This window comes from Canis lupus (assembly GCF_048164855.1).
Source record: "Canis lupus baileyi chromosome 16 unlocalized genomic scaffold, mCanLup2.hap1 SUPER_16_unloc_1, whole genome shotgun sequence".
In the NCBI taxonomy this organism is placed as follows: Eukaryota; Metazoa; Chordata; class Mammalia; order Carnivora; family Canidae; genus Canis; species Canis lupus.
This window is the reverse complement of record NW_027326424.1, coordinates 991,169-1,010,006: the sequence shown is the minus strand read 5'-3', so window position 1 is coordinate 1,010,006 and position 18,838 is coordinate 991,169. Positions and strand designations below refer to the sequence as shown.

Here is an 18,838-nt window from a genome sequence, read left to right as displayed (position 1 = left end):
TATTCAAGGATATTTATTTCTATGCGAAATCGTTAATATTGGTGTATCTTGTTCTGTACAGTTTTACCCAGAAGTTGCTTTAATCCCAAATATATGCATAGTGTTCTTTAACACATTAGACACTAAAAGAAGAGGAAGAAGGAGGTGGTGGCGGGGATGGAAGGAGAAAGAAGAGAGAAATAGTCCACAGGTAGGGTGAGGACTCAACTCTGTCCCCGCATTTCTGGGTAGCTTTCTACATCAGTCTCCCAGCCCCTTGAAGGGGAGAGAGTCAGCGCTGCTCCCCCTCCCCCACCACCTCCAGACTTCTATGTTCTTGCTCTGCACTAGCAGCCTCCATTATAGGGTAGGCCAACACCCACGTTCAGCTCCTGGAGCTTTAGCCAGAGGCTGTGACCTTTTGCTTCTCTGAGTTCTCAGGCAGCTCTAGAATCACATGCTTTTACTCCTTGATCACCTGGTACAGCTCTGAGTTGTCAGAGGCCAGGAATGAGACCCAGCTCAGAGCTTCCTCCTGGAATAAAGCTGGGGAAATGACATTTGCCTGTCATGAAGGAGAGGGAGTGGCCTCCAGCTAGACACCAAGCACAGAGACATCCTAGGCACCCACCCTTCTCTAGCCCTAGCATCTCACAGGGGCCCACTGCCAGGGCCCAACAGAGCCACTAGGCTCATGACACTGTTGTTATTGAGGAAGGAAGACAGGCTCAAGTCTGAGCTGGGGAGCTGAGGCTGATCTCACTCCAGGAAAGGGACAGAGCTGCCCTCAGGAGCCACTGTATGCCTCCAGGAGACCAGGCAAAGTGAGGTGACACCTTTATTCTTGGAGCTCAGTGTGTGGCCCATAGGAGGGGCTCAGAAATTTTTTAATGAAGATGCAAAGCTCAAATGAAATACCATCTGTACCTGCAAAGCTTAAAGACAGAATGAAAAGTAAATGAGAACTGGGGTCTTCTGCGTGAATATTTTTTGATTTAAGTTACATTTGAATGTACTATGTTTCTTTCAAATAAAAGCTGTAGATACTTCACATTAAAGAAAAGGAAGAGGGAGGAGGAAGAGGAAAGACAGAGTGTGTGTGTGTGTGTGTGTGTGTGTGTGTGTGTGCATGGTAGCAATAGAAAGGGAAAAAGAAAACAAATACAAACAAAAATAATGGGGAGGCTTACCGTCTTCATGGTAGATTTCTTTTCTAGTAGGAAAAGAGTTGAGCTAGTAGGTATGAGTTGTTTCCTAGCTCTTATGGAAGAAAGGAACTGCTACAACTATAGCTCCAGAACACTACACTGAGTTGGGATGATTTGGTGACTTTCTGAATTTGCATTTGTAGCCCTTTGTTATCACAAACATATTCCTGTGTATTTGGGCATTATTTAAACTAAAAAAAAAAAAAAAAATCAGCTCTACCCAGCAGGTAAAACATCTCTGACAGATAATGCTAAATTAAATAAACAGTGTCTAATGAGATCTGTTATTACCTGCTCTTTGGTCATGCTTGGGCATGCAGTCGGCAGGCTTTTGTTTCTAAGTGCTATCATAAATCTTTCAGCCTATTTTGCTCCTTAAAATTCTAACTAATATCTCTCCTCTGATATGGAAATCTGTATCCTCAATTAAATCTTTAAATCTCATTTAAATCCCCAGTGTTACAGTCTTTTGTCTTCATTAAATCTTATCTTTGAAAAGATAAGAAATTTTGCATTACGACAGATCATTTTTTTAAAGGAGAAAATCCACTTGCTTGAAAATAAGAGAGTATTAAGAATAGAGTTCTGCCAGAGGGATAAATACTTGAATCTGGTCAATCCTTCCATTTTCATTGACTTTTTTTTTTTTAAAGATTTTATTTATTTACTCATGAGAGATACAGAGAGAGAGAGAGAGAGGCAGAGACACAGGCAGAGGGAGAAGCATGCTCCATGCAGGGAGCCCGATGTGGGACTCGATCCCGGGTCCCCAGGATCACACCCTGGGCTGCAGGTGGTGCTAACCCGCTCAGCCATCAGGGCTGCCCTTCATTGACTTTTAGTAACATCATTCTCATCAGTATGACCCTCAGGAGTCTCTGTCCAGAGCTTTTTGCACTCAACTGTGTCCTGGGTGAAGAAAGAGAAGATAAGATTCCAACACATGGCAAAGAGTCTAAATTAGTCCTCCTTGATTGGACATCACTTGTGAAGATGTGACCTCACAAGTAGTTATTTCTGTAATATGAAAGGCTCTTCAAAGAAAAAAGATAGATAAATTGATAGATAATAGCTTGCCTCCATGAATATATTGAATCAACTCTTGCCTCTGCACATATCTCACACCCTGTTTCATAATGAACTTATTACATTTCATTTCCTAGTTAGCTCTCTAGGGAGATAGGAGGTCTATGAGAAGAGCATAGAGCCCAACAGAACTGAGGTTGAATCCTGGCTTTGATATTTATTAGATAGGTGATACCTGAGCTTAGGTGCCCATAAGAATTTCAAACTTTTGATATTCAAATCTGAACTGAGATCTGTTTTTCCTTAGGATCTATTCCTTCCTTTCTATTTCTTATCTCCAGCAGCTCCTGACTCAAATCAGAACCCTCTAAATCATGATAGGCTTTCTGTTTCTTAGTCTACCATGATTTTTCCACAAATGTAACCTATCAACTTTCCAAGTGGCTGTGCTTTTCCACTACTAATGTCTTCGTTTCAACCCCGTTCAATGCTCTGTAGACTCCCTTCTCACTGGCTGGTCTCTGTGATTCCAGCTTAACCATTCATCTGTCCTTTGTAACCTGGCTCTTGTGACCTCTCTAAATACCAATCTGACCATGCTATGCTCCTCAGTAAACCCCTCAATGCCACCTTGCTGCATATAAGACCAATGCCAAATTCTCAGAATGGCCCTCATGTCTCTCTGATGTGGCTCTGGCTTGCCCTCAGCCCTGCACCGTGGGTTCCAGCCACTTGTGTTTTCTGAATGGGTTGAGATGTTTTATGCTTGAACCTTTGTCACACTTCCTCCTTTACTGAGAGTCTCCTCTGCAATCCTTTGGAAAGAAACAAGATGCCCACAAACAAAAATGAAGCAAACAGCAACACAATTTTGACTATTTAGATTTACTCTGGAGTCTTCGGTAAGATTTTCTTATCATGTCTGCACTAATGCTCTCTTCACTGTGTGTATATGTATATGAATGTGTGTGTGTGTGTGTGTGTGTGTGTGTGGTTAAGAAACAATTACTGTAGAAAGCAGTGGTCTCCCACTTTTTCCTGAAATCCTTATTCTTGGGCTTAAAATGACATTTATTTTTAATTATCTTGCTCTTGTCTTTTTGGTGCCTAAACTTGCCTCTTACATACTGTTCAGTCCTGGATTTCCCTTTATGCCTTGATCCTATCTCATGGACTCTGTAATATAGTTACCACCGTTTTAGCTCTGAAAGCAGTCACCCTAATAAATGCCTTTTCTCCATAGGAAAAAAAAATACATCAGCTCTTTTATTTAAGCCTATAGCCCACATTTACTCCTTAATTACATTTAGTTGGGTGTGATATAACAACATTTAAGCTCTTGAACCTTACAGTTTCTGTACTCTAACAGCACACCCCACCACTCATAACTATCTTTTACTGGGGAAAATAAGCACTGTACACTTGTCTCGTATAAACATTTTGCAAAACAAACTCCTTTATGAATTGTGGTCATTATTTGACAAGGTCTAGCACCACAGGGTAATTTCTGTATCCTATCTTATTCCAGACATGGACATTACACTTGTGATCATGTGTCACCTCTGTGAGAAAGATGCTGCTGACTAACAACATCACTGTGTTTTGAGTAGGTTAGACTTGGGAGGAGATGAGTTATACCAACTACGCGTACTTGCTTATAATGTAATGATGATCAAGTATACACTAATTGAGTGGGATGAAGGTGGTGGACTATGATCCCTGAACCTGAATCCAGCTGCTTTGAAGGGGATGCAGTCGGGACAGTTACCGAAAGAGGGCTCTTACCTAAAAATTAAAACCCACTCCTAGCCTAACTGATACATGACCACGAAACTCTTAGTGTGCTGGGGTATAATATTGATTCTCTTATCACTAGTCATTTTTGACCTTGGACAAAAAGGGGAGAGGTGGTAGCCATCATGGTGCAGAAGAGGAGGCTGTCGGTGGTATGGAATAGGATCAAGAGTTGTTTGGATCACTTCCTGTTGGATACGAGTGGGAAACATCTCTGCAGATACTACTCCTCTCTTCCCTACATGTTCTCCTGGTGGGTTTCATAAACTGTGTCATAGACCAGAGATTATTTGATGGTAAAACTTAAAGCAGCGATCCTGGCAGGCTTTTAAAAGCATGGTGTTGTACAATGCTGTTTTACGGAATCAATATCTCCAGACACATCAGGTAAGCTGTTACTGCTTACAGACTTCCAAGAGCTTTTGAATGATTTACATAGAATTCACATGCAAGAGGAAAGCACGAATCTGGAACAAAAAATCTTCTCGTCACTATTAGGTCAACAATGTAATATTGTCTCTCTGGCGTCGTTACACTTTTCATACACCTGAAGCTGCGTCACGGAGGCTCAACAAACTATGAAGGAGCCTTCACTACACCTGGATGTATTGGTTCATTTTTCTTCTTGAGAGTCACAAATGACAAATTAGCCTTAGGACAAGAACTTGAGTATACTGTTATCATTGTCATCATCACGATTAGAAATAACAATGACAAGAACAGTCACAAGGACTAAGTGTTATGCACTGAGCTGAATATGCAGCTATCGCGGGCTCTCGAATATACTTGAAATATGTCACCAGATCTCCTACAATGACATATGTGACAGCAGCTTTCCTTTTGGCTTGGTGGAGTCAAGTTTGTGCTGAAGTCCTCCATCGTCTTTTGTGAAAAAGAATGAGGTGTACCATCATGAAGATGGCTGCTCTCCTTGAGAGCGACTCCACTGGCTAGAGTATGTGACATCATGTTTCCCTGATGTCACCCTGCATTCCTTTGAGCATCACTGGCTTATACTTACAAAAGAGCCTGGAGTTCCGAGCTATGTTAAGAAGTGAAACCCCATGTCTGGTCTTAAGCAGAGAGCTCTCTCTAAGTGGCTCCTGCCCTCTGCCCAGCCTGTGAAGCATTCCATCTGCCTATGTCTGTGAGGAGGCACACAGCCTCTGGGGCTGAACCAGTGGGGTCAAATAATGTTCTCACCATTTAGTGTAATTAACTCCAACCACCCGTCTGTTGCAAGCCCCAGTGCAGCCAACACAAGCAAGAGTAGGCCAAGAAGAAATTTCTCCTCATTATTAAAGCTAAATCTAAGCACTTGTCTGTCTGTAAAAACAGAGCAAAGGGAGGAAAACTGAAACCAGTGCACGGGGTCTGAGGTTTCAATAAATGTCAGGGAGCGTCAAGTCTGTTTAGATTGCAAATTATTGCTGGCTGACGGTCTTACCATTTTACAACTAGAGATTGCTGTCATGGGGGTGACGTGGTGGAGGGGAGCCTCTCACATCACAGCCAGAGGGGAACAGAAGTTACCAAATACTATAACAATCATAAAACATTACAAGAGGGACTTTAGCATTTGCTAAATTTAGTCTTTCCTTAATGCACATCTCAAGAAACAACAGCGCGTAACACTTCACTCTTCCTATTGGGTTTGATGAAGTGTTGGATTTGCCAAAGATTGAGACCTCATTTCACTGGTTTAACCAATCTAAACTCCCCTTCATACCTCTCCTCTGCTCTGACACTTTGGACATCTGAGAGTGATAAAGATGCCTAAATGTTTCAAGGTGAATTAATACCTTACTACATATCCTGAAGAAACACACACCAATAATTTGAGTGGTGGTTAAGACTGTTTTTCAGATGGATTAAATGAGTGGGCAATTACTGATTAAAATAAACGCAAGGCATGAGCATTCCAGCCCTGTACATGGACGAACACTGGTCAGTGGCTTCCCATTGGTGGAAAGGCTTTTCTCATTGTGAAACATATCCATGCTTCTTGATATTTCTGTAGAAGTTTACTAATATTTTTTATTCATTTTTCTTCTGACCAGCACTCAGTGAAGGTCTACTATGTGCCAAGTACTGAGTTAGAGACACTGAAAACCAAGAAAGTGATGGTCCCTCTTCTCCCTGAACTCAGAGTCAAGTGTGCTTATTTTAACCAAGATTCTTTTGGTTTTGAATAACTGAAAATCCCTCAAGTTAACTTAAGGCTAAAGGGAGAAAATTGTTCTAAGGTACAGTGGGATCTAGAGATCCCAGAGAAGAAATATATCAGGACCACATAAAAGCTTGGAAGCCTGCACTAAGGAGCTGTTAGAAATAAGATGACTTTCTCCAAATATCTAGTTGCGCCATCTCTACTTTCTCTTGTAGGTGGGCTTTATTCTTCTCCTTCTCAGTTTCCTAGTATTCATCTTTCTTTTTTAAACTCTGGATATAATTAAATAAGGGCTTTTCATGCAAGCTTCCCATTTCAGTTAACTAGTTTTTGTCAATCCCAACTCAGAATTTATGGAAGAGAGAATTAGATTTGTCCTATTTGGGTCAGGTATCTACACTTGGCAGTTAATCTTAAGCCTAAGATTCAAGGTCTAAAATAGGTGGCTTAAATTTTAGGCATATGAGGTAAGCTGAATCTACTGATAGAGTTGGTTGATCTGATTTCTATATTGATACATTCAAAGTGCCTTAAGAAAGAGGTTACACAGGGATCCCTGGGTGGCGCAGCGGTTTGGCGCCTGCCTTTGGCCCAGGGTGCGGTCCTGGAAACCCGGGATCGAATCCCACGTCGGGCTCTCGGTGCATGGAGCCTGTTTCTCCCTCTGCCTATGTCCCTGCCTCTCTCTCTCTCTGTGACTGTCATAAATAAATAAAAATGTTTAAAAAAAAAAAAGAAAGAGGTTACACATAAGGGATGTCATAGAACTGTTTTGTGAGATTTTTAAAAAAATATTTTATTTATTTATTTATTCATGAGAGACAGAGAGAGAGAGAGAGAGAGAGAGAGAGAAAGAGACAGAGACACAGGCAGAGGGAGAAGCAGGCTCCCTACAGGGAGCCTGATGTGGGACTCGATCCTGGGACCCTGGGATCACGATCTGAGCCAAAGGCAGATGCTCAACCACTGATCCACCCAGGTGCCCTGTTCTGAGAGCTTTTAAGGAAGACAGTCAGTGACCTAGTCAATGTCTGAAAAACAAGTCTAAGAAAGGAAAAATAATTATGGTCTCTGTCTCACTGTCCCATGAACTGTGATGCTATCTCTTGAGAGTAGCATGACTATTTTTCATAGTCTATTATTTTTCAGAAGGATCTAGGTTATGCCAGGAGTAGCCAGAAATCACCTGCCATAGCATTGCAGCCCACTTTACAGGTGGCCTTGAAATGGAGTAGAGGAGGGAATTCCTGCCAGTGAAATTATGAGCCTTCTATCTTCCTGTCCACAGTGTCTGGGAGGCTTGTTGATCTGAACTCAAAATCTCCTCCATTTCCTGGGGAACAGCCAACAGTATGACTAAATGACAAGTACCAGACTGCCTTAGTTGGGAATCCCCAGAAGCAGAACTTAAGTCAAGGATTTGAGTGAAAGTATTTTATTTGAGGGACGACAGAAAATACCCATAGGAGATTGAAGAAGATAGACAAAGAAGGGAACGCCAGCCAAGAAAGAGTGTGTTACCAAGCCAGTTACAACTGTGGATAAATGGAGATTAACTCACAGAGAGGAATTAGGGATCAGTGGAGAGCAGATGACTTAGAGTCATCCTATAAGAGTGAGGTCATACTCCACTCAATTTTGTTTTTAAACACTCTGACAACTCCAGTTTGCCCTGCTGGCAGTGAGGCACCCTCCAGAAGTGACAGAGAGCCTTTGGACAGAGAAGCGCAGGTGCTGGCAGGTGCACGGAAGTGGAAAGTGTGAGATGTTGGTGGGCACCGGGACAGTCTACCACAGGCTGACCCTTGCACCAGTCTTGTCACTGGTGTGCCACATCAGCTTCATCCTGTCTTGTGTCAATGCTTCAAGGTGGTGGCCAGGTGCGATTTATTAAATAATTAAATACATTACTTCAAGCAGGAGGGGTGGCAGGATAAGCCACAGTCAGCTCCGGTTGGTCTCAAGGCTGCACTTGACATTCATTTTCTTCCTTCTCTCCCACACATTTCATATATTCCTCATTGTGGCCCTACATTTCCACTGGAAATGTACTGAGACTCAGTAGAACCTCAGAACTTCTTCCCTAAATAGCAGAACCCTGGGTTACCAGGATCCTACCAGGCTGCCATTGTCACACACTTAGTCTCATCCCTAGGTATAGAAGCACAAGGAAGCACTCAGTTCCCTGGGGTAATTCCACACGTTATTCTTGATTCCGTCCTATGACATTAGTTCTTTGTGATAATTAGAGTCAATTACTCCTACCAGTTGGGCAGCAAAACATACTCCAGCTGCAAGAGAAAGGCCCATAGGCAGAATGAAAAAAAAAAAAAAAGAAAGAAAAGAATGAAAGCAGGATTTGGTCGTTGGAAGCTGATAGTGTGCATTGAAATAATAAGGACCTTGGGATGTGAGCAGAACGTGGACGGATCTGCTACACAGGCATAGAGGAACACTGTGATATTTTGCTAAATGGACAAATCTGTGGACTTTAGAGATGATTCATGACAGGGAGTTTTGGGAAAAGTGTCTGTAGGTGGGCTTACCCAAAATTTAAAGTTAAACTGAATATGGATACTCACCAGAAGATCTCAGTAAAGGGACTCTTATTTAAACACAGTGCTTGACTCATGCTTCTATGGAAAAAGAGCTCAGGAAGGGGCAACATTGTTAGCTGAAGTGATTGTCTGGCTGTCAAGGGAGAATGTCTGGGACAAATGTAGATGGCACTTGGAAGTCTGGGCCGAGTCCTTGCACCACTGAGGGAGGCCAGAAAGTATCAGAATTAAGAGCACTGGCTCAGGCACCAGGCTTTTCATGCCCAAGTCCTATTCTTGTGCAAGTCAGGACAAGCTAGGCCATGCTGCAGGTATGAACCCCACAATTCCAGCCTCTGAAGCAATATATTTCTCAATATGTCACAATCCATGCAGGTCGTTAGAGCTTTAATTATGATATTATTATTATTATTATTATTATTATTATTATTATTATTAGAGCAGCTCTCCCTTACCTTCACCTTACTTTCATTTCCACCCATCAAAATTCTACTTAACATCCAAATTTCTAATGAAATTTTATTCTTCCGTGGAACATTCCGCTCTCCCCCACTCCATTACAAGAAGCAATCCCTCTTGTCTCTTGACTCCGTGAATTTTATTTTGTATGTAATACCTATTAAGTTCTTTGATAATGGATTTTTCCTCCACTCCCTCTGTGTAAGGGTAGGGATGTAGCTTAGACATCATTTTATCAGTCAGAGAAAAAACACATAAGAGATACCAAGCATTTGTCATATAATGAGTACAGTTTTAATGGCAAGTGTACATAACTTTTGCTTAAAGACTCCTTACTTTCTGTCCATCGAAAGATGAATGGATAAAGAAGCTGTGGTCTATGTATACAATGGAATATTCCTCAGCCATTAGAAACGACAAATACCCACCATTTGCTTCGACGTGGATGGAACTGGAGGGTATTATGCTGAGTGAAGTAAGTCAATCGGAGAAGGACAAACATTATATGGTCTCATTCATTTGGGGAATATTAAAAAATAGTGAAGGGGAATAAAGGGGAAAGGAGAGAAAACGAGTGGGAAATATCAGAAAGGGAGACAGAACATGAGAGACTCCTAACTCTGGGAAACAAACTAGGGGTGGTGGAAGGGGAGAAGGGCCGGGGGTGGGGGTGACTGGGTGACGGGCACTGAGGGGGGCACTTGATGGGATGAGCACTGGGTGTTATTCTATATGTTGGCAAATTGAATACCAATACAAAATAAATTTATTAATTAAAAAAAAGAATCCTTACTTTTACTGTCTTGAGTAGGTAAATTTTATTCTGCAATAAGCTATATAAATCTTACACTAAACGTAGTGGTAAGGCATAAGGAACACCTGTGTGGATATGTGTGCGTAGAAGGCACTGGCACTTATTCAGAGTAGAGTTGGCACCTATCTATCAACATAAGGGAATATTTCCGTCTCTGCTACCTCATTTGCCAGCAATGCTATGTGTCAGAGCATGTGTTAATCCATATGACTTGTCCTCTGAACCGATATATCTGCTTTTTATACCTATCAGAATTTTTTAAATGGCGCATTTTAATTTTCTATTCTTGTTTCTCATGGTACTATTTTTCGTTCTGGAATGTGATGCATGTGTGCATTTCAGGAATATTCCGCTACCTCTTGCAGTGTGAATGCTTGACAACGATAGCCCATGATTAAAGACAGAACCAACACAGAGTTAGCAGGGTGAACATTTCTGCAGAACCCAAGGGAAGGTTGTGATCTGGGATGTTTGAATGTTCTAGTTGTATTTCTTGTCGTGTTGTTTTGAAAAGGATTGAAATATTTCATTGCTGTCCTCGTGGCCTTCAAGTTCAGAACTGGTTTTATCTCTACAGTCATCTCAGCTTCATTCAGCTGCTACATAGATAAAGCAGTCCCGAGTTTTATTCAAGAACTCATACAAAATATTCCTGAAAATGAGTTTTAATTCTCATCTTCCTCCTCTTCCTCGTCCTGGTTAATCTGGAGGTAACACAGCTCGTGACTCTCTTTGCTGTTAGCAACTGTGCATAACCGATCGTGTAGATTATTCTTCAGATATTTTTTGGTGAGGAATTTCAAAGACCTTCTGGGGGAAAAAGATCAACTCAGAAGTTACAGTAATCTTACTTTGGCTCCTTTCAGTGGTTTCAACCCTTCCACCGAGATGTCCAGCTTTGCCTTTCACTTGGATTCTCTCTTGAAGAAACTGTGCTAAATTGGCAGCATCCATGATACCATCTTCTACAGAGTGGGTGCTGTCAAGGGTAAACTTCAGAACATTCCTTTTTTTTTTTTTTTTTTTTGCTCCCCTTTCCCTCATGGATGCCATCGGAGGCAGAAAGGGCATTCACTGCAGTTTTATAATTTGTTGGAGGAGTCCACATTGCTTTGGCACAAAAGGAATATAGGAGCACAAGAAAATCAACACAGCACACACAAGTCCATGGATTTTGGGTTTGCTGTCGTCCAGGAGCGGGCTTGCAGGACGTGTACGTACTTAAACACAGCATTTTGTTTGAAAGCGTATTCAGTTCTGTTATTCCATCCTATAGTGTGTCAAATTTTTTGGAAGCAAAACCCCTAATGCTCTCCTACCTTCTTAACATGCTCTTTCCTTTATAAACAAAAAAGACAAGGGGGAAGGTATATGTTGGAGTGGAACTATGTCTATCTGTTCTAACACGCGCGTAAAGTAGTAAATTTTAAAGCTATAACTAAGAATTTCACACCAGTAATCTCCCAAGAAGGCCCCTCTGTTTTCCCCTATGGCAAAGAAAAGCAGCCAAGTTTCTCATGTTCAGTATCTTGAAATGGGCTCAGTTTTGATCCAATGGTATGTAACTCTAATGCTTGTGGAATATTGCTTAACTTGCCAAGCGATCAAGCATAGTGAGTTGCTTGTAGAGCATGGGGCAGACCTTTCTGGAGGCCTTATGTCAGGAGGGTGACTATTCAATCTTTTCATGGACTTGTCTTTCTCTTGTAACCTCTTGCACCTGGATGTCTGAATGTCCACCAGCTAATACATTTCTTCTTTTTCCTGATTGGAAACATGACTACACAGATCTTTTTTTTTCCCCCAAACAAGGGAATTTAAAGGTTTTAGCAGAATAAAATCTCTCTGATCCCATTTTGTTTGAGGTAGTTCCATAAGGAGAAGGGCAACAGAGAGAAGAAATGAAACCAGGAAGAAAAGGAGGAGAAACTAACATTTGTTGAGCAGCTACTACGTCACACACTGTGACAAGCACTTTATATGTCATATCTTTATACTTACAAATGCTCCATGAAGTTTCTGTTAATGTTGTAGATGAGCAAGCCAAACTCAGAAAAGTTAGGCAAATGGGTCAAACAGCAAATTGGAATCCAACAATTATTTAATTGCCTCTCACCCTCTGCCACCCCACTGTATGAGTCTTATGATATGTTTCAAACACCAGATTTTATCAGCACAAAAATATCCAGCTGACATACAAAATAACTAGACACAATGATTAGCATAATGAAGAAAAGTAGCTTGTGGTTTGAATCCTTTACTCCTCCACCAGTAGCTCTTTTACATATGCACATTCAGGGCTTGGCTGGACATTCCAGGGTTATCTCCCCACTGCTGACTGGTAACCTTCTTTCCTATAACATCTCCCCAATGGCAGTTCTACTGCCAAAGCCAATCCATCAAGTTTTCAAGGGTTGCCAAGGCTTCTCATTCATTCAACAGTCTTTCAACAAGTTTTTATTGAGTTCTTTATCAAGCAGAGTCCTGGTGCAAAAGAGATCATTGCAGATGGTACAAATGAAGAGGTTTTAATGAAGGGTCAACTTAATGGTATGTGGGCAGGGTTACAAGTAGAAATCTAGAGAGGATGCAGAACCCAGAGATTAGGAGCAGCAGGTGGTCATTACAGCCCCACAGTGGAAGAAAGTAGGAAAGATGGCTTTTACCTGAGGAACAGAGTACTGGCAGGTGCTCTCTAGTTGTAGAGAGACGCAGCTCCTGCTGGAGATGAAGGACTGAGGCAGTGATGGGGCAGGAAGGAATACCACAGCCCCTGTCTCCTCCCTTACTCCACCATCATCACAGTGCCTCTCATTGGCGGAAGCACCCAGGACTTTATCACAGTACAAAGGGCTGAAAATGGATCTAGGGTGAGTTGGGGATGAAGAATCACTTGTCCAAGTGCCCTTGGGTGTCTGGCTCTGACTTAACCACTAGGGATGGAGCAGTGAGCACATCAGAGAAGGTTCTGCACTCATGCGGCTGTGCTCTAATGCAGGATGGAGACAAAATAGGAAAAAAAAAAAAAGACGGATGCAGGGGAGAGCCTTAGTATGTCCCCTAGTGATAAGCACCAAAGAGAAAATAAGGAAGCCAGCAAAGGGGGCTTGAAATGTGTGGAGGGTAGGGTTTTAGATATGGGTGGCCAGAATTTCCCCCTTTTCACCCCGAAAAGATGACATTATCATAGAGACCTAATACAAAGAATGATGGCATGATCGGTGCAGGGAAAGGAGCATCACAGGCAGTGGGAAGAGCAAGTGCAGAGTCCCTGGGGAAGGCAGGAGCCTGGCCTGGTACCATGCAGCTGCAGACAACTGAGTGAGGAAAGAGGCATGCGAGATGAAGTCAGAGCTTGACTCAGAAGGTCTCCTTGACTCATGGCTTCACTCTGCATCTACTGGCTTCACAGTCGTGTTTCGTCTAGGACCAGACGCTATACAGAGGAGGAGGTAAAATGCTGATAGCAGAGAAAAAGAAGCCGAGAGATGCAAGGTGATTCATCCAAACCCATCTGGTACAGGCCAGTTCTCTTGTGCTAGGCCAATTAATAGCACACCCTCTGTTTATATATTGGTTTTTGTTGAGTATGATGCATATTCCTGTCATAATTAACTTTGGCCAGGATGTTAGGACATGATAGACCATAGCGACCAATGCAGGAGGTGCACTTTAGAAGGGAATGTGGCATTATTTAAGTTTTTCCAGGAGAAGCCATGAAATTGGACTTGACTTCGCTTATCCTGTACCCTGAGCCTTTTAGGTCTTCTCTACCCTCTAAAATAAAATTTAATGGCACATTATAAATATACTAAATGTATGTATGAGCTCCTCATGACTAGCCCCCGTCACCTCTCACTTAGATATATGTGTATGTGCTCTATATGCATATGTGTACATATATACATGTTTGTATGTATATATGTGTATATCTGTATCTGTATATGTCTATATGTGTACACCTGTATACATGTGTATATCTGTATGTAGTAGATATCGATTACATATAGAGATGTCTTAAGCTTTAGCTATATAAATGTCCTTCCCAACCTTTTTTTTCCTGACAAATTTCTGTTTGGCCATCAAGATTTCACAGCTCAGGTGTCACTTCCTCTGTGAAACTTTCCCATATAAATCCAGGAATCTTGGCCAGATTCTTCATGATCTCATGGCACTCAGTTCAGACACATGTTAGAGAACTGTTGATGCTGATTTACAAGTCAGTGATCTCAACTAGATTGTGAGCTTCTTATGGCCAAAGATGCCTTATACCCTTTTGTGTTCCTGTCTCGACAGGGGTATGATACATTAAAGTTGCTTAGAGCAGACTGTTTTTAAAGACAGATGATAGATAGATAGATAGATAGATAGATAGATAGGTAGAAGATAGATAAAATGAGCAAGCCTTATTTAAGAAATATATATACAACGTATATACATTATATATCTATATAACATATATACATTACATACATTATCTATCTATATAAATATCTATATGTTAAATACATAGGGCTTATGTTAAACTTGAGTTGGCAGGACTGGTATCCTCAACAGTTCACTATTAAGAGGATATGCCAATTAGATCATGGATCATGCTATGAAATTGGTTCTAGTTTCAATTTACTAAAAATTACAGAAAACAGATACCTTGAACATAGATAATTTGTTGTTGCCCATGAAGCAATCACAGAATACTCCAGCTTCCCTCAAATCCACTGGCCTTGCTGAACCTGTCATCTTGGAGGTCTTTGTGATTTTATCTTATCTCTATTTGAGAGCCATAAAGATGAGTAACTAAAATGTGGTTAATAAACCCCAGCTGGGCATTTTCTAGGTGAATAAACACACCATTTTTTCTACTGTTTTTTCATGTGGAAATGATGAATAGGACTCACAACTCTTGTTTTCATTATAAGTAGAAAAGTAGAAATAATATCAAGTTATGATACTTGAGGTTGTTATAAAGTACTTTAGAGACACCCTTAAAGTTTCAAATAATTATAGCTCCAGTAAAATTTTTATGGCTGCCTGTGGATTTTCATGATCAAAGACAAAGTAAACAGAGAACACTTTTAGGCTGAAAGATATTCAGGCCCTTATGATTTTTTTGGTTGGCCCTCCCTCTATTCTTAAAAGAGTGATTAATAGTTTCACAGTGTAAAAGCACCCATATTTGAGATTAGGTAATTGAATGAAATTGATTCCCGAATTTAATCTTCATGCACCCCTGGCATGCTGCATAATATATTTTATTGGTGATTAAAAATACAATGAGCTCGATATAAGGGAAGGTCTTCAAAAACTTCTAGTTACCCATTTCATTCCAATCTATTCCATATATTTCAGCTCTGTGTTTTTTCTTTTGCTTAAAAATATGTTATTAGTACAAGTAGTGGAATTTGAAAAGAGCCATAGACCGTATTTAGTACAGTTAATATTAATATCCTGATTTTAATAATTGTACTGTAGCAATATAATAGAGCGTCCTTGGTTTTAGGAAATAAAAGTGTATATGAGTCAACAGGCAACATATCTTTTTCAAAAAAATATTTGTGTATGTGCATGTACATATGACGTGTGTACATGCATATACACATATATACATGTCCATGGTTATACATATATCCACACACATATATGGGAATAGATAAGTGCACATGTTTATGCATGCATACGTATATGGGCAGATGAAACCCATATATATTGAATATAGATACATGAAAAATATTTTTTATGCATATATAGACAGTATATGAATGTATATACATATGCATATTTTACCCATTTGTTTTATCACTAAAACATGCTTTACATTTTTTGTTTTACGTAAGAATGTTTACATATAGGGAATCTAAGTGAGTAATGTACAAGAATCCTTTGCACTGTTTTGAAACCTTTTGATATGTCTGAAATCACTTCAAAATAAAAAAAAAAATCAGGGTATTTTAAAGCATGCTGAAAGTGCTTCATTCTACCAAGTGTTCTAGAATCAGATGGAAGATCGAATCCACATATGAGATTTAGCTTTGTGCGAAGGAAAATTGTGTTTTTGAGACTCCAGTTGCATTTCTAGTTCTAGTCAGAAATTCTACGAAAGGCGTGTAAGGAAGAAGAGTGAAAGAAGCTTATGCAACCCAAAGTAGGAAAAAATATGCATATATTATATACACATAATTCTGATCTAGAATGGGTCCACTCATATTTTCTAGTTGAGATAAAATTCACATAACCATTTTAAAGTGTATAATGCAATGGTGATTGAAATGGTGTACATTTGCAATGTTGCATGACCACTGCACATATCAAGTTAGAAAATATTTTTATCACCTCCCAACACCCCCACCAAACAAACAAGCAAACAAAACAATCACAAAGAAACCAAACAAACCCATTCCCTGTTAAACAGTAACTTCTCAGTCCCTGGCTATCACCAATCTGCTTTCTGTTTCTATGCATTCATCCGTTCTGGATATTTCGCATAAATGGTCTCAAACACTTTGTGGCCTTTTCATCTGGCTTCTTACACTTAGTATAATGTGTTTGAAGTTCATCCATGTTATAACATGTATCAGTACTCTGTTCCTTTCTACGACTGGGTAATATTCTATTAATACCACATTTGGTTTATTCACTTATCCATTGAGGGGGGTGTCTGGATTGTTTACACCTTTGGTTATTGTGAATTGTGCTGTTATGAACATTCGTGTACAAGTATGTGTTTGAGAGCAAATTTTCGCCTCTTTGGTGTATATACCTAGGAATGGAGTTGCTGGGTCATATGGAAATTCTTTGTGTAACTTTTTGAGGAACTGTCAGATGATTTTCCCACTAATATTTGATGTTAAGGGAAGACACATGAACTCATGATGCAGATAATCTCTGAATTTAAGCAAGTGTTTGTACATCCAATAGTTGTGTAAGGGCATGTCTCATACAAACACCATGAGCAGGACCTGGACATTTCACTTTAACCTGTACTAAGCCCTCAAAGAATTCTTATTTTGGTATCAGGAAATTTAGGGCAAAACGAGAAATTTCTAAAGAGAGGTAGAGATAAGGGAACATGGAATCGAATCGCTGTTTTGAAAGGACACAGTAAAGAAGAACAAAGAAAATGAGTGATCAATCCGGAGTAGAGTATGAGGGTTCTATACGTGATCTACGGTGTTTTCCAAATTTGCAAACCTGTTTGCCTTTTGACTCATTTTAAGAGCTGCACAGGGAATCAATAGAAGCATCTTATAAAAAAGATTTAATTATACTTTTTATAGAAATATAATTAACATACAGTGTTATATTAATTTTAGATATATAATGTAATGAGTCACAAATTCTGTATATTACTCAGTGTTCATCATGGTAAGTGTACTCTTAACTCCCTTTGCCTATTTCACCCATCCAGTCACCTACCTCCCTTCTGGCAACCACTGGTTTGTTCTCTGTATTTAAGTCTTTTTTTTTTTTTAAAGATTTTATTTATTTATTCATGAGAGACAGAGAGAGAGGCAGAGACACAGGCAGAGGGAGAAGCAGGGTCCATGCAGGGAGCCCGACGTGGAACTCGATCCAGGGTCTCCAGGATCACGCCCTGGGCCGAAGGCAGGCGCCAAACCACTGAGCCACCTGGGCTGCCCTCTGTATTTAAGTCTTTTTGTTTGTCTCTTTGTTCTGTTTTTAAGTTCCACATATGAGTGCAATCACATGGTACTTATCTTTCTTTGTCTGATTTATCTCATTTAACATTTTACCCTTTAGGTTCCTTCTTATTTTTGCAAATGGCATGATCTCATTCTTTTTATGGCTGAGTACAATTCTACTGTGTATATATACACCACATTTTCTTTATTCACTCATTTATTGACAGACACTTGGATTGCTCCCTTATCTTGTCTATTGTAAATAATGCTGCTGTAAAACCCATACAGGTACATATAACTTTTCAAATTAGTGTTTTTGTTTTCTTTGGATAAGTACTCAGTAGTAGAACTACTGGATCATATGGTAATTCTATTTTTATTATTATTTTTTCCCCAAAGGTGGCACACAAATGGCCAACAGACATGTGAAAAGATGTTTAACATCACTCATCATCAGGGAAATGCAAATCAAAAGCACGATGAGATATCACTTCAAACCTGTAAGAATGGTTAGAATAAAAAAAAAAAAACAAGAAGTAACAAGTGTTGGTGAGGATGTGGAGAAATAGGAACCCTCGTGCTCCGTTAGTGGGAATGCAAATTGGTGCAGCCACTATGGAAAACAGTACAGAGGTCCCTCAAAACATACATCTTAATCACACTTCACATATTTCTCAGTTTGGTCTATTTTCTGTTGCTTTTAGAGTGGCCCCAAGTGATATTTGGCTCCTCTTTCAAAGTTGCCCCCCCAATCCATCACACCTTCTCCTGACCTCTAATAAAACACAAAATAAATATTTTCTCCCTAAGGAGATACAAAAGCATGTCCTACATGTTTGAGCAACAGTCTTCTTAATCTTCATTTTAGTCTCTTGCTGGTTGCACTGATCTCTCAGACTTCTTCTTCCAGTCGTAGAATTCATCCCTGAGCCTTGTCTCTGTGTACTCGCACTACCTAGAAGTCCCCAAGTTTCAACTTAAAATGCATTCCACACTCAGACAACTCCCAAGTTTTTGTCTCAAGCTAGGACTGCCCCCTCTAAATCCCAGAGTTATCCACCTGCACAGGAGACTCTTCTACTTGGATGTCCAACTGACACTTAAAACTTAATGTATCTAATGCTTTCCCAGACCTGCTTCTGCCTCTGTCTTCCCTGTTGGTGGACACTCACCCGTTAGAGTCTAAGCCA

General features: G+C 40.3%; 1 long non-coding RNA gene and 1 pseudogene across 2 annotated transcripts in view; one reads left to right on the top strand and one right to left on the bottom strand.

The window, feature by feature from the left end:
• The window catches only part of LOC140629520 (uncharacterized), a 365,612-nt gene that overhangs the window by 95,393 nt on the left and 251,381 nt on the right, over positions 1-18,838 (top strand). The window lies entirely within an intron of this gene.
• Positions 10,674-11,061, bottom strand: LOC140629539 (large ribosomal subunit protein eL22 pseudogene; annotated as a pseudogene).